We start from the raw sequence: 17,347 nt of genomic DNA, 5'->3' as shown, positions 1-17,347 counted from the left end.
GCCGCTCCAGCTGTATGTGCCGCTGCCTGACTGGTTGGTACCTTTATAGGACCCCTAGTCAGGGAAGCCCCGCCCCCTAATCAGGGCTCAGATTCTCTCCCAGCACAAAGCCTCTACTCATACAGATACTACCAATACAAAACCAAACACACACAAATACCTTCTCCTCCAACAGAACTCCCACTCAAACTCCCCTGTTTACAGCTCTGTTTGCTAGCTCCTGTGCCCCTGGAGCTGTCTGTGACGCTGCCTGACTGGCTGCTACAATCATAGGACCCCTAGTCAGCGAAGCCCCGCCCCCTAATCAGGGCTCAGCTTCTCTCCCAGCACAAAGCCCCTACACATACAGATACCACCAACACAAAAAAAAACACACACAAATACCTTCTCCTCGAACAGAACTCCCACTCAAACTCCCCTGTTTACAGCTCTGTTTGCAAGCTCCTGTGCCACTGCAGCTGTCTGTGCCGCTGCCTGACTGGCTGCTCCCTTTATAGGACCCCTTATCAGTGAAGCCCTGCACGCTAATCAAGGCTCACCTTCTCTCCCAGCAAAAAGCCCCTACACATACAGATACCACCAATACAAAACCAAACACACACAAATACCTTCTCCTCCAACAGAACTCCCACTCAAACTCCCGTGTTTACAGCACTGTTTGCTAGCTCCTGTGCTGCTGCCTGACTGGCTGCTAGCTTTATAGGACCCCTAGTCAGGGAAGTCCCGCCCCCTAATCAGGGCTCAGCTTTTCTCCCAGCACAAAGCCCCTCCAAGCCTCTACACATACAGATACTACCAATACGAAACCAAACACACACATATAGCTTCTCCTCCAACAGAACTCCCACTCAAACTCCCGTGTTTACAGCACTGTTTGCTAGCTGCTGTGCCGCTGCCTGACTGGCTGCTACCTTTATAGGACCCCTCGTCAGTGAAGCCCCGCCCCCTAATCAGGGCTCAGCTTCTCTCCCAGCACAAAGCCCCTACACATACAGATACCACCAATACAAAACCAAACACACACAAATACCTTCTCCTCCAACAGAACTCCCTCTCAAACTCCCCTGTTTACAGCTCAGTTTGCTAGCTCCTGTACCGCTGCAACTGTCTGTGTCGCTGCCTGAATGGCTGCTCCCTTTATAGCACCCCTCGTCAGTGAAGCCCCGCCCCCTAATCAGGGCTCAGCTTCTCTCGCAGCACAAAGCCCCTACACATACAGATACCACCAATACAAAACCAAACACACACAAATACCTTCTCCTCCAACAGAACTCCCACTCAAACTCCCGTGTTTACAGCACTGTTTGCTAGCTCCTGTGCTGCTGCCTGACTGGCTGCTAGCTTTATAGGACCCCTAGTCAGGGAAGTCCCGCCCCCTAATCAGGGCTCAGCTTTTCTCCCAGCACAAAGCCCCTCCAAGCCTCTACACATACAGATACTACCAATACGAAACCAAACACACACATATAGCTTCTCCTCCAACAGAACTCCCACTCAAACTCCCCTGTTTACAGCTCTCTTTGCTAGCTCCTGTGCCACTGCAGCTGTCTGTGCCGCTGCCTGACTGACTGCTGCCTTTATAGGACCCCTAGTCAGTGAAGCCCCGCCCCCTAATCAGGGCTCAGCTTCTCTCCCAGCACAAAGCCCCTACACATACAGATGCTACCAATACAAAACCAAACACACACACAAATGCCTTCTCCTCCAACAGAACTCCCACTCAGACTCCCCTGTTTACAGCTCTGTTTGCTAGCTCCTGTGCCGCTGCCTGACTGGCTGCTCCCTTTATAGGACCCCTAGTCGGTGAAGCCCCGCCCCCTAATCAGGGCTCAGCTTCGCTCCCAGCACAAAGCCCCTCCAAGCCTCTACACATACAGATCCTACCAATACAAAACCAAACACACACAAATACCTTCTCCTCCAACAGAACTCCCACTCAAACTCCCCTGTTTACAGCTCTGTTTGCTCGCTCCTCTGCCGCTGCAGCTGTCTGTGCCGCTGCCTGACTGGCTGCTACCTTTATAGGACCCCTAGTCAGTGAAGCCCCGCCCCCTAATCAGGGCTCAGCTTTTCTCCCAGCACAAAGCCCCTCCAAGCCTCTACACATACAGATACTACCAATTCGAAACCAAACACACACATATACCTTCTCCTCCAACAGAACTCCCACACAAACTCCCGTGTTTACAGCACTGTTTGCTAGCTCCTGTGCTGCTGCCTGACTGGCTGCTTGCTTTATAGGACCCCTAGTCAGGGAAGTCCCGCCCCCTAATAAGGGCTCAGCTTCTCTCCCAGCACAAAGCCCCTCCAAGCCTCTACACATACAGGTACCACCAATACAAAACCAAACACACACAAATACCTTCTCCTCCAACAGAACTCCCACTCAAACTCCCGTGTTTACAGCACTGTTTGCTAGCTGCTGTGCCGCTGCCTGACTGGCTGCTACCTTTATAGGACGCCTAGTCAGTGAAGCCCCGCCCCCTTATCGGGGCTCAGCTTCTCTCCCAGCACAAAGCCTCTACACATACAGATACTACCAATACAAAACCAAAAACACACACAAATACCTTCCCCTCCAACACAACTCCCACTCAAACTCCCCTGTTTACAGCTCTGTTTGCTAGCTCCTGTACCGCTGCAGCTGTCTGTGTCGCTGCCTGACTGGCTGCTCCCTTTATAGGACCCCTCGTCAGTGAAGCCCCGCCCCCTAATCAGGGCTCAGCTTCTCTCCCAGCACAAAGCCCCTCCAAGCCTCTACATATACAGATACCAACAATACAAAACCAAACACACACACAAATACCTTCTCCTCCAACAGAACTCCCACTCAAACTCCCCTGTTTACAGCTCTCTTTGCTAGCTCCTGTGCCACTGCAGCTGTCTGTGCCGCTGCCTGACTGACTGCTGCCTTTATAGGACCCCTAGTCAGTGAAGCCCCGCCCCCTAATCAGGGCTCAGCTTCTCTCTCAGCACAAAGCCCCTACACATACAGATACCACCAACACAAATCCAAACACACACAAATACCTTCCCCTCCAACAGAACTCCCACTCAAACTCCCCTGTTTACAGCTCTGTTTGCTAGCTCCTGTGCCGCGGCAGCTGACCGTGCCGCCGCCTGACTGGCTGCTCCCTTTATAGGACCCCTAGTCAGTGAAGCCCCGCCCCCTAATCAGGGCTCAGCTTCTCTCCCAGCACAAAGCCCCTACACATACAGATGCTACCAATACAAAACCAAGCACACACACAAATGCCTTCTCCTCCAACAGAACTCCCACTCAGACTCCCCTGTTTACAGCTCTGTTTGCTAGCTCCTGTGCCGCTGCCTGACTGGCTGCTCCCTTTATAGGACCCCTAGTCGGTGAAGCCCCGCCCCCTAATCAGGGCTCAGCTTCGCTCCCAGCACAAAGCCCCTCCAAGCCTCTACACATACAGATACTACCAATACAAAACCAAACACACACAAATACCTTCTCCTCCAACAGAACTCCCTCTCAAACTCCCCTGTTTACAGCTCAGTTTGCTAGCACCTGTACCGCTGCAGCTGTCTGTGTTGCTGCCTGACTGGCTGCTCCGTTTATAGGACCCCTCGTCAGTGAAGCCCCGCCCCCTAATCAGGGCTCAGCTTCTCTCCCAGCACAAAGCCCCTACACATACAGATACCACCAACACAAAACCAAACACACACAAATACCTTCTCCTCCAACAGAACTCCCGCTCAAACTTCCCAGTTTACAGCTCTGTTTGCTAGCTCCTGTGCCCCTGCAGCTGTCTGTGACGCTGCCTGACTGGCTGCTACCTTTATAGGACCCCTAGTCAGTGAAGCCCCGCCCCCTAATCAGGGCTCAGCTTCTCTCCCAGCACAAACCCCCTTCAAGCCTCTACACATACAGATACCAACAATACAAAACCAAACACACACACAAATACCTTCTCCTCCAACAGAACTCCCACTCAAACTCCCCTGTTTACAGCTCTCTTTGCTAGCTCCTGTGCCACTGCAGCTGTCTGTGCCGCTGCCTGACTGGCTGCTCCCTTTACAGGACCCCTAGTCAGTGAAGCCCCGCCCCCTAATCAGGGCTCAGCTTCTCTCCCAGCACAAAGCCCCTACACATACAGATGCTACCAATACAAAACCAAACACACACACAAATGCCTTCTCCTCCAACAGAACTCCCACTCAGACTCCCCTGTTTACAGCTCGGTTTGCTAGCTCCTGTGCCGCTGCCTGACTGGCTGCTACCTCTATAGGACCCCTAGTCAGTGAAGCCCCGCCCCCTAATCAGGGCTCAGCTTCGCTCCCAGCACGAAGCCCCTCCAAGCCTCTACACATACAGATACTACCAATACAAAACCAAACACACACACAAATAGCTTCTCCTCCAACAGAACTCCCACTCAAACTCCCCTGTTTACAGCTCTGTTTGCTAGCTCCTGTGCCGCTGCCTGACTGGCTGCTACCTTTATAGGACCCCTAGTCAGTGAAGCCCCGCCCCCTAATCAGGGCTCAGATTCTCTCCCAGCACAAAGCCTCTACTCATACAGATACTACCAATACAAAACCAAACACACACAAATACCTTCTCCAACAGAACTCCCTCTCAAACTCCCCTGTTTACAGCTCAGTTTGCTAGCTCCTGTTCCGCTGCAGCTGTCTGTGCCCCTGCCTGACTGGCTGCTCCCTTTATAGGACCCGTAGTCAGTGAAGCCCCGCCCCCTAATCAGGGCTCAGCTTTTCTCCCAGCACAAAGCCCCTACACATACAGATACCACAAACACAAAACCAAACACACACAAATACCTTCTCCTCCAACAGAACTCCCACTCAAACTTCCCTGTTTACAGCTCTGTTTGCTAGCTCCTGTGCCCCTGCAGCTGTCTGTGACGCTGCCTGACTGGCTGCTACCTTTATAGGACCCCTAGTCAGTTCAGCCCCGCCCCCTAATCAGGGCTCAGCTTCTCTCCCAGCACAAAGCCCCTCCAAGCCTATACACATACAGATACCACCAATACAAAACCAAACACACACAGAAATACCTTCTCCTCAAACAGAACTCCCACTCAAACTCCCCTGTTTACTGCTCTATTTGCTAGCTCCAGTGCCGCTGCAGATGTCTGTGCCGCTGCCTGACTGTCTGGTACCTTTATAGGACCCCTAGACAGGGAAGCCCCGCCCCCTAATCAGGGCTCAGCTTCTCTCCCAGCACAAATCCCCTCCAAGCCTCTACACATACAGATACTACCAGTACAAAACCAAACACACACACAAATGCCTTCTCCCCCAACAGAACTCCCACTCAAACACCCCTGTTTACAGCTCTGTTGGCTAGCTCCTGTGCCAATGCAGCTGTCTGTGCTGCTGCCTGACTGGCTGCTACCTTTATAGGACCCCTAGTCAGTGAAGCCCCGCCCCCTAATCAGGGCTCAGATTCTCTCCCAGCACAAAGCCTCTACTCATACAGATACTACCAATACAAAACCAAACACACACAAATACCTTCTCCTCCAACAGAACTCCCTCTCAAACTCCCCTGTTTACAGCTCTGTTTGCTAGCTCCTGTGCCGCTGCCTGACTGGCTGCTACTTTTATAGGACCCTAGTCAGTGAAGCCCCGCCCCCTAATCAGGGCTCAGCTTCTCTCCCAGCACAAAGCCCCTCCAAGCCTCTACGCATACAGATACTACCAATACAAAAGCAAACACACACAAATACCTTCTCCAACAGAACTCCCTCTCAAACTCCCCTGTTTACAGCTCAGTTTTGTAGCTCCTGTTCCGCTGCTGCTGTCTGTGCCCCTGCCTGACTGGCTGCTCCCTTTATAGGACCCCTAGTCAGTGAAGCCCCGCCCCCTAATCAGGGCTCAGCTTCTCTCCCAGCACAAAGCCCCTACACATACAGATACCACCAACACAAAACCAAACACACACAAATACCTTCTCCTCCAACAGAACTCCCACTCAAACTTCCCTGGTTACAGCTCTGTTTGCTAGCTCCTCTGCCCCTGCAGCTGTCTGTGACGCTGCCTGACTGGCTGCTACCTTTATAGGACCCCTAGTCAGTGAAGCCCCGCCCCCTAATCAGGGCTCAGTTTCTCTCCCAGCACAAAGCCCCTCCAAGCCTATACACATACAGATACCACCAATACAAAACCAAACACACGCAGAAATACCTTCTCCTCAAACAGAACTCCCACTCAAACTCCCCTGTTTACAGCTCAGTTTGCAAGCTCCTGTGCCACTGCAGATGTCTGTGCCGCTGCCTGACTGGCTGCTACCTTTATAGGACCCCTAGTCAGTGAAGCCCCGCCCCCTAATCAGGGCTCAGCTTCGCTCCCAGCACAAAGCCCCTCCAAGCCTCTACACATACAGATACTACCAATACAAAACCAAACACACACACAAATACCTTCTCCTCCAACCGAACTCCCACTCAAACTCCCCTGTTTACAGCTCTGTTTGCTAGCTCCTGTACCGCTGCAGCTGTCTGTGTCGCTGCCTGACTGGCTGCTCCCTTTATAGGACCCCTCGTCAGTGAAGCCCCGCCCCCTAATCAGGGCTCAGCTTCTCTCCCAGCACAAAGCCCCTCCAAGCCTCTACACATACAGATACCACCAATACAAAACCAAACACACACACAAATACCTTCTCCTCCAACAGAACTCCCACTCAAACTCCCCTGTTTACAGCTCTGTTTGCTAGCTCCTGTACCGCTGCAGCTGTCTGTGCAGCTGCCTGACTGGCTGCTCCTCTTATAGGACCCCTAGTCAGTGAAGCCCCCCCCCTAATCAGGGCTCAGCTTCTCTCCCAGCACGAAGCCCCTACACATACAGATACCACGAATACAAAACCAAACACACAAATACCTTCTCCTGCAACAGAACTCCCACTCAAACTCCCCTGTTTACAGCTCTATTTGCTAGCTCCAGTGCCGCTGCAGATGTCTGTGCCGCTGCCTGACTGGCTGGTACATTTATAGGACCCCTAGTCAGGGAAGCCCCGCCCCCTAATCAGGGCTCAGCTTCTCTCCCAGCACAAATCCCCTCCAAGCCTCTACACATACAGATACTAGCAATACAAAACCAAACACACACAAATGCCTATTCCTCCAACAGAATTCCCACTCAAACTCCCCTGTTTACAGCTCTGTTTGCTAGCTCCAGTGCCGCTGCAGCTGTCTGTGCCGCTTTCTGACTGGCTGGTACCTTTATAGGACCCCTAGTCAGTGAAGCCCCGCCCCCTAATCAGGGCTCAGCTTCTCTCCCAGCACAAAGCCCCTACACATACAGATACGACCAATACAAAACCAAGCACACACAAATACCTTCTCCTCCAACAGAACTCCCACTCAAACTCCCCTGTTTACAGCTCTGTTTGCAAGCTCCTGTGCCGCTGCCTGACTGGTTGCTACCTTTATAGGACCCCTAGTCAGGGAAGCCCCGCCCCCTAATCAGGGCTCAGCTTCTCTCCCAGCACAAAGCCTCTACACATACAGATACGACCAATACAAAACCAAGCACACACAAATGCCTTCTCCTCCAACAGAATTCCCACTCAAACACCCCTGTTTACAGCTCTGTTTGCTAGCTCCTGTGCCGCTGCAGCTGTCTGTGCCGCTGCCTGACTGGCTGCTACCTTTATAGGACCCCTAGTCAGTGAAGCCCCGCCCCCTAATCAGGGCTCAGCTTTTCTCCCAGCACAAAGCCCCTCCAAGCCTCTACACATACAGATACTACCAGTACGGAACCAAACACACACATATACCTTCTCCTCCAACAGAACTCCCACTCAAACTCCCGTGTTTACAGCACTGTTTGCTAGCTGCTGTGCCGCTGCCTGACTGGCTGCTACCTTTATAGGACGCCTAGTCAGTGAAGCCCCGCCCCCTTATCAGGGCTCAGCTTCTCTCCCAGCACAAAGCCTCTACACATACAGATAATACCAATACAAAACCAAACATACACAAACACCTTCTCCTCCAACAGAACTCCCACTCAAACTCCCTTGTTTACAGCTCTGTTTGCTAGCTCCTGTACCGCTGCAGCTGTCTGTGTCGCTGCCTGACTGGCTGCTCCCTTTATAGGACCCCTCGTCAGTGAAGCCCCGCCCCCTAATCAGGGCTCAGCTTCTCTCCCAGCACAAAGCCCCTACACATACAGATACCACCAACACAAAACCAAACACACACAAATACCTTCTCCTCCAACAGAACTCCCACTCAAACTCCCCTGTTTACAGCTCTGTTTGCTAGCCCCTGTATCGCTGCAGCTGTCTCTCCAGCTGCCTGACTGGCTGCTCCCTTTATAGGACCCCTAGTCAGTGAAGCCCCGCGCCCTAATCAGGGCTCAGCTTCTCTCCCAGCACAAAGCCCCTACACATACAGATACCACCAATACAAAACCAAACACACACACAAATACCTTTCCTCCAACAGAACTCCCACTCAAACTCCCCTGTTTACAGCTCTCTTTGCTAGCTCCTGTGCCACTGCAGCTGTCTGTGTCGCTGCCTGACTGGCTGGTACATTTATAGGACCCCTACTCAGTGAAGCCCCGCCCCCTAATCAGGGCTCAGCTTCTCTCCCAGCACAAAGCTCCTCCAAGCCTCTACAAATACAGATACCACCAATACAAAACCAAACACACGCAGAAATACCTTCTCCTCAAACAGAACTCCCACTCAAACTCCCCTGTTTACTGTTCTATTTGCTAGCTCCAGTGCCGCTGCAGATGTCTGTGCCGCTGCCTGACTGGCTGGTACCTTTATAGGACCCCTAGACAGGGAAGTCCCGCCCCCTAATCAGGGCTCAGCTTCTCTCCCAGCACAAATCCCCTCCAAGCCTCTACACATACAGATACTACCAATACAAAACCAAACACACACAAATACCTTCTCCTCCAACAGAACTCCCTCTCAAACTCCCCTGTTTACAGCTCAGTTTGCTAGCTCCTGTTCCGCTGCAGCTGTCTGTGCCCCTGCCTGACTGGCTGCTCCCTTTATAGGACCCGTAGTCAGTGAAGCCCCGCCCCCTAATCAGGGCTCAGCTTCTCTCCCAGCACAAAGCCCCTCCAAGCCTCTACACATACAGATATTACCAATACAAAACCAAACACACACAGAAATACCTTCTCCTCAAACAGAACTCCCACTCAAACTCCCCTGTTTACTGCTCTATTTGCTAGCTCCAGTGCCGCTGCCTGACTGGCTGCTACCTTTATAGGACCCCTAGTCAGTGAAGCCCCGCCCCCTAATCAGGGCTCAGCTTCTCTCCCAGCACAAAGCCCCTCCAAGCCTCTACACCTACAGATACTACCAATACAAAACCAAACACAAATACCTTCTCCTCCAACAGAACTCCCACTCAAACTCCCCTGTTTACAGCTCAGTTTGCAAGCTCCTGTACCGCTGCAGCTGTCTGTGTCGCTGCCTGACTGGCTGCTACCTTTATAGGACCCCTAGTCAGTGAAGCCCCGCCCCCTAATCAGGGCTCAGCTTTTCTCCCAGCACAAAGCCCCTCCAAGCCTCTACACATACAGATACTACCAGTACGAAACCAAACACACACATATACCTTCTCCTCCAACAGAATTCCCACTCAAACTCCCCTGTTTACAGCTCTGTTTGCTAGCTGCTGTGCCGCTGCCTGACTGGCTGCTACCTTTATACGACCCCTAGTCAGTGAAGCCCCGTCCCCTAATCAGGGCTCAGCTTCTCTCCCAGCACAAATCCCCTCCAAGCCTCTACACATACAGATACTAGCAATACAAAATCAAACACACACAAATGCCTTCTCCTCCAACAGAATTCCCACTCAAACTCCCCTGTTTACAGCTCTGTTTGCTAGCTCCAGTGCCGCTGCAGCTGTCTGTGCCGCTGTCTGACTGGCTGGTACCTTTATAGGACCCCTAGTCAGTGAAGCCCCGCCCCCTAATCAGGGCTCAGCTTCTCTCCCAGCACAAAGCCCCTACACATACAGATACGACCAATGCAAAACCAAGCACACACAAATACCTTCTCCTCCAACAGAACTCCCACTCAAACTCCCCTGTTTACAGCTCTGTTTGCAAGCTCCTGTGCCGCTGCCTGACTGGTTGCTACCTTTATAGGACCCCTAGTCAGGGAAGCCCCGCCCCCTAATCAGGGCTCAGCTTCTCTCCCAGCACAAAGCCCCTACACATACAGATACGACCAATACAAAACCAAGCACACACAAATGCCTTCTCCTCCAACAGAATTCCCACTCAAACTCCCCTGTTTACAGCTCTGTTTGCTAGCTCCTGTGCCGCTGCAGCTGTCTGTGCCGCTGCCTGACTGGCTGCTACCTTTATAGGACCCCTAGTCAGTGAAGCCCCGCCCCCTAATCAGGGCTCAGCTTTTCTCCCAGCACAAAGCCCCTCCAAGCCTCTACACATACAGATACTACCAATACGAAACCAAACACACACATATACCTTATCCTCCAACAGATCTCCCACTCAAACTCCCGTGTTTACAGCACTGTTTACTAGCTGCTGTGCCGCTGCCTGACTGGCTGCTACCTTTATAGGACGCCTAGTCAGTGAAGCCCCGCCCCCTTATCAGGGCTCAGCTTCTCTCCCAGGACAAAGCCTCTACACATACAGATACTACCAATACAAAACCAAACACACACAAACACCTTCTCCTCCAACAGAACTCCCACTCAAACTCCCCTGTTTACAGCTCTGTTTGCTAGCTCCTGTACCGCTGCAGCTGTCTGTGTCGCTGCCTGACTGGCTGCTCCCTTTATAGGACCCCTCGTCAGTGAAGCCCCGCCCCCTAATCAGGGCTCAGCTTCTCTCCCAGCACAAAGCCCCTCCAAGCCTCTACACATACAGATACCACCAATACAAAACCAAACACACACACAAATACCTTTCCTCCAACAGAACTCCCACTCAAACCCCCCTGTTTACAGCTCTCTTTGCTAGCTCCTGTGCCACTGCAGCTGTCTGTGCCGCTGCCTGACTGGCTGCTGCCTTTATAGGACCCCTAGTCAGTGAAGCCCCGCCCCCTAATCAGGGCTCAGCTTCTCTCCCAGCACAAAGCCCCTACACATACAGATACCACCAATACAAAACCAAACAGACACAAATACCTTCTCCTCCAACAGAAGTCCCACTCAAACTCCCCTGTTTACAGCTCTGTTTGCTAGCTCCTGTGCCCCTGCAGCTGTCTGTGACGCTGCCTGACTGGCTGCTACAATCATAGGACCCCGAGTCAGCGAAGCCCCGTCCCCTAATCAGGGATCAGCTTCTCTCCCAGCACAAAGCTCCTCCAAGCCTCTACAAACACAGATACCACCAATACAAAACCAGACACACACACAAATACCTTCTCCTCAAACAGAACTCCCACTCAAACTCCCCTGTTTACAGCTCAGTTTGCAAGCTCCTGTGCCACTGCAGCTGTCTGTGCCGCTGCCTGACTGGCTGCTAGCTTTATAGGACCCCTAATCAGGGAAGCCCCGCCCCCTAATCAGGGCTCAGCTTCTCTCCCAGCACAAAGCCCCTCCAAGCCTCTACACATACAGATACTACGAATACAAAACCAAACAAACACAAATACCTTCTCCTCCAACAGAACTCCCACTCAAACTCCCATCTTTACAGCTCTATTTGCTAGCTCCAGTGCCGCTGCAGATGTCTGTGCCGCTGCCTGATTGGCTGGTACCTTTATAGGACCCCTAGTCAGGGAAGCCCCGCCCCGTAATCAGGGCTCAGCTTCTCTCCCAGCACAAAGCCCCTACACATACAGATACTACCAATACACCACCAAGCACACACAAATACCTTCTATTCCAACAGAACTCCCACTCAAACTCCCCTGTTTACAGCTCTGTTTGCTAGCTCCTGTGCCCCTGCAGCTGTCTGTGCCGCTGCCTAACTGGCTGCAACCTTTATAGGACCCCTAGTCAGTGAAGCCCCGCCCCCTAATCAGGGCTCAGCTTTTCTCCCAGCACAAAGCCCCTCCAAGCCTCTACACATACAGATACTACCAATACGAAACCAAACACACACATATACCTTCTCCTCCAACAGAACTCCCACTCAAACTCCCGTGTTTACAGCACTGTTTGCTAGCTGCTGTGCCGCTGCCTGACTGGCTGCTACCTTTATAGGACGCCTAGTCAGTGAAGCCCCGCCCCCTTATCAGGGCTCAGCTTCTCTCCCAGCACAAAGCCTCTACACATACAGATAATACCAATACAAAACCAAACACACACAAACACCTTCTCCTCCAACAGAACTCCCACTCAAACTCCCCTGTTTACAGCTCTGTTTGCTAGCTCCTGTACCGCTGCAGCTGTCTGTGTCGCTGCCTGACTGGCTGCTCCCTTTATAGGACCCCTCGTCAGTGAAGCCCCGCCGCCTAATCAGGGCTCAGCTTCTCTCCCAGCACAAAGCCCCTACACATACAGATACTACCAATACAAAACCAAACACACACAAATACCTCCTCCTCCAACAGAAGTCCCACTCAAACTCCCCTGTGTACAGCTCTGTTTGCTAGCTCCTGTGCCGCTGCCTGACTGGCTGCTACCTTTATAGGACGCCTAGTCAGTGAAGCCCCGCCCCCTTATCAGGGCTCAGCTTCTCTCCCAGCACAAAGACCCTACACATACAGATACTACCAATACAAAACCAAACACACACAAATACCTTCTCTTCCAACAGAACTCCCACTCAAACTCCCCTGTTTACAGCTCTGTTTGCTAGCTCCTGTACCGCTGCAGCTGTCTGTGTCGCTGCCTGACTGGCTGCTCCCTTTATAGGACCCCTAGTCAGTGAAGCCCCGCCCCCTAATCAGGGCTCAGCTTCGCTCCCAGCACAAAGCCCCTACACATACAGATACCACCAGCACAAAACCAAACACACACAAATACCTTCTCCTCCAACAGAACTCCCACTCAAACTCCCCTGTGTACAGCTCTGTTTGCTAGCTCCTGTGCCGCTGCCTGACTGGCTGCTACCTTTATAGGACGCCTAGTCAGTGAAGCCCCGCCCCCTTATCAGGGCTCAGCTTCTCTCCCAGCACAAAGACCCTACACATACAGATACCACCAATACAAAACCAAACACACACACAAATACCTTTCCTCCAACAGAACTCCCACTCAAACTCCCCTGTTTACAGCTCTCTTTGCTAGCTCCTGTGCCACTGCAGCTGTCTGTGTCGCTGCCTGACTGGCTGGTACATTTATAGGACCCCTACTCAGTGAAGCCCCGCCCCCTAATCAGGGCTCAGCTTCTCTCCCAGCACAAAGCTCCTCCAAGCCTCTACAAATACAGATACCACCAATACAAAACCAAACACACGCAGAAATACCTTCTCCTCAAACAGAACTCCCACTCAAACTCCCCTGTTTACTGTTCTATTTGCTAGCTCCAGTGCCGCTGCAGATGTCTGTGCCGCTGCCTGACTGGCTGGTACCTTTATAGGACCCCTAGACAGGGAAGTCCCGCCCCCTAATCAGGGCTCAGCTTCTCTCCCAGCACAAATCCCCTCCAAGCCTCTACACATACAGATACTACCAATACAAAACCAAACACACACAAATACCTTCTCCTCCAACAGAACTCCCTCTCAAACTCCCCTGTTTACAGCTCAGTTTGCTAGCTCCTGTTCCGCTGCAGCTGTCTGTGCCCCTGCCTGACTGGCTGCTCCCTTTATAGGACCCGTAGTCAGTGAAGCCCCGCCCCCTAATCAGGGCTCAGCTTCTCTCCCAGCACAAAGCCCCTCCAAGCCTCTACACATACAGATATTACCAATACAAAACCAAACACACACAGAAATACCTTCTCCTCAAACAGAACTCCCACTCAAACTCCCCTGTTTACTGCTCTATTTGCTAGCTCCAGTGCCGCTGCCTGACTGGCTGCTACCTTTATAGGACCCCTAGTCAGTGAAGCCCCGCCCCCTAATCAGGGCTCAGCTTCTCTCCCAGCACAAAGCCCCTCCAAGCCTCTACACCTACAGATACTACCAATACAAAACCAAACACAAATACCTTCTCCTCCAACAGAACTCCCACTCAAACTCCCCTGTTTACAGCTCAGTTTGCAAGCTCCTGTACCGCTGCAGCTGTCTGTGTCGCTGCCTGACTGGCTGCTACCTTTATAGGACCCCTAGTCAGTGAAGCCCCGCCCCCTAATCAGGGCTCAGCTTTTCTCCCAGCACAAAGCCCCTCCAAGCCTCTACACATACAGATACTACCAGTACGAAACCAAACACACACATATACCTTCTCCTCCAACAGAATTCCCACTCAAACTCCCCTGTTTACAGCTCTGTTTGCTAGCTGCTGTGCCGCTGCCTGACTGGCTGCTACCTTTATACGACCCCTAGTCAGTGAAGCCCCGTCCCCTAATCAGGGCTCAGCTTCTCTCCCAGCACAAATCCCCTCCAAGCCTCTACACATACAGATACTAGCAATACAAAATCAAACACACACAAATGCCTTCTCCTCCAACAGAATTCCCACTCAAACTCCCCTGTTTACAGCTCTGTTTGCTAGCTCCAGTGCCGCTGCAGCTGTCTGTGCCGCTGTCTGACTGGCTGGTACCTTTATAGGACCCCTAGTCAGTGAAGCCCCGCCCCCTAATCAGGGCTCAGCTTCTCTCCCAGCACAAAGCCCCTACACATACAGATACGACCAATGCAAAACCAAGCACACACAAATACCTTCTCCTCCAACAGAACTCCCACTCAAACTCCCCTGTTTACAGCTCTGTTTGCAAGCTCCTGTGCCGCTGCCTGACTGGTTGCTACCTTTATAGGACCCCTAGTCAGGGAAGCCCCGCCCCCTAATCAGGGCTCAGCTTCTCTCCCAGCACAAAGCCCCTACACATACAGATACGACCAATACAAAACCAAGCACACACAAATGCCTTCTCCTCCAACAGAATTCCCACTCAAACTCCCCTGTTTACAGCTCTGTTTGCTAGCTCCTGTGCCGCTGCAGCTGTCTGTGCCGCTGCCTGACTGGCTGCTACCTTTATAGGACCCCTAGTCAGTGAAGCCCCGCCCCCTAATCAGGGCTCAGCTTTTCTCCCAGCACAAAGCCCCTCCAAGCCTCTACACATACAGATACTACCAATACGAAACCAAACACACACATATACCTTATCCTCCAACAGATCTCCCACTCAAACTCCCGTGTTTACAGCACTGTTTACTAGCTGCTGTGCCGCTGCCTGACTGGCTGCTACCTTTATAGGACGCCTAGTCAGTGAAGCCCCGCCCCCTTATCAGGGCTCAGCTTCTCTCCCAGGACAAAGCCTCTACACATACAGATACTACCAATACAAAACCAAACACACACAAACACCTTCTCCTCCAACAGAACTCCCACTCAAACTCCCCTGTTTACAGCTCTGTTTGCTAGCTCCTGTACCGCTGCAGCTGTCTGTGTCGCTGCCTGACTGGCTGCTCCCTTTATAGGACCCCTCGTCAGTGAAGCCCCGCCCCCTAATCAGGGCTCAGCTTCTCTCCCAGCACAAAGCCCCTCCAAGCCTCTACACATACAGATACCACCAATACAAAACCAAACACACACACAAATACCTTTCCTCCAACAGAACTCCCACTCAAACCCCCCTGTTTACAGCTCTCTTTGCTAGCTCCTGTGCCACTGCAGCTGTCTGTGCCGCTGCCTGACTGGCTGCTGCCTTTATAGGACCCCTAGTCAGTGAAGCCCCGCCCCCTAATCAGGGCTCAGCTTCTCTCCCAGCACAAAGCCCCTACACATACAGATACCACCAATACAAAACCAAACAGACACAAATACCTTCTCCTCCAACAGAAGTCCCACTCAAACTCCCCTGTTTACAGCTCTGTTTGCTAGCTCCTGTGCCCCTGCAGCTGTCTGTGACGCTGCCTGACTGGCTGCTACAATCATAGGACCCCGAGTCAGCGAAGCCCCGTCCCCTAATCAGGGATCAGCTTCTCTCCCAGCACAAAGCTCCTCCAAGCCTCTACAAACACAGATACCACCAATACAAAACCAGACACACACACAAATACCTTCTCCTCAAACAGAACTCCCACTCAAACTCCCCTGTTTACAGCTCAGTTTGCAAGCTCCTGTGCCACTGCAGCTGTCTGTGCCGCTGCCTGACTGGCTGCTAGCTTTATAGGACCCCTAATCAGGGAAGCCCCGCCCCCTAATCAGGGCTCAGCTTCTCTCCCAGCACAAAGCCCCTCCAAGCCTCTACACATACAGATACTACGAATACAAAACCAAACAAACACAAATACCTTCTCCTCCAACAGAACTCCCACTCAAACTCCCATCTTTACAGCTCTATTTGCTAGCTCCAGTGCCGCTGCAGATGTCTGTGCCGCTGCCTGATTGGCTGGTACCTTTATAGGACCCCTAGTCAGGGAAGCCCCGCCCCGTAATCAGGGCTCAGCTTCTCTCCCAGCACAAAGCCCCTACACATACAGATACTACCAATACACCACCAAGCACACACAAATACCTTCTATTCCAACAGAACTCCCACTCAAACTCCCCTGTTTACAGCTCTGTTTGCTAGCTCCTGTGCCCCTGCAGCTGTCTGTGCCGCTGCCTAACTGGCTGCAACCTTTATAGGACCCCTAGTCAGTGAAGCCCCGCCCCCTAATCAGGGCTCAGCTTTTCTCCCAGCACAAAGCCCCTCCAAGCCTCTACACATACAGATACTACCAATACGAAACCAAACACACACATATACCTTCTCCTCCAACAGAACTCCCACTCAAACTCCCGTGTTTACAGCACTGTTTGCTAGCTGCTGTGCCGCTGCCTGACTGGCTGCTACCTTTATAGGACGCCTAGTCAGTGAAGCCCCGCCCCCTTATCAGGGCTCAGCTTCTCTCCCAGCACAAAGCCTCTACACATACAGATAATACCAATACAAAACCAAACACACACAAACACCTTCTCCTCCAACAGAACTCCCACTCAAACTCCCCTGTTTACAGCTCTGTTTGCTAGCTCCTGTACCGCTGCAGCTGTCTGTGTCGCTGCCTGACTGGCTGCTCCCTTTATAGGACCCCTCGTCAGTGAAGCCCCGCCGCCTAATCAGGGCTCAGCTTCTCTCCCAGCACAAAGCCCCTACACATACAGATACTACCAATACAAAACCAAACACACACAAATACCTCCTCCTCCAACAGAAGTCCCACTCAAACTCCCCTGTGTACAGCTCTGTTTGCTAGCTCCTGTGCCGCTGCCTGACTGGCTGCTACCTTTATAGGACGCCTAGTCAGTGAAGCCCCGCCCCCTTATCAGGGCTCAGCTTCTCTCCCAGCACAAAGACCCTACACATACAGATACTACCAATA

This window comes from Lepidochelys kempii, chromosome 16 (assembly GCF_965140265.1).
Source record: "Lepidochelys kempii isolate rLepKem1 chromosome 16, rLepKem1.hap2, whole genome shotgun sequence".
NCBI lineage: Eukaryota > Metazoa > Chordata > Testudines > Cheloniidae > Lepidochelys > Lepidochelys kempii.
This window is presented reverse-complemented; position numbering follows the sequence as displayed.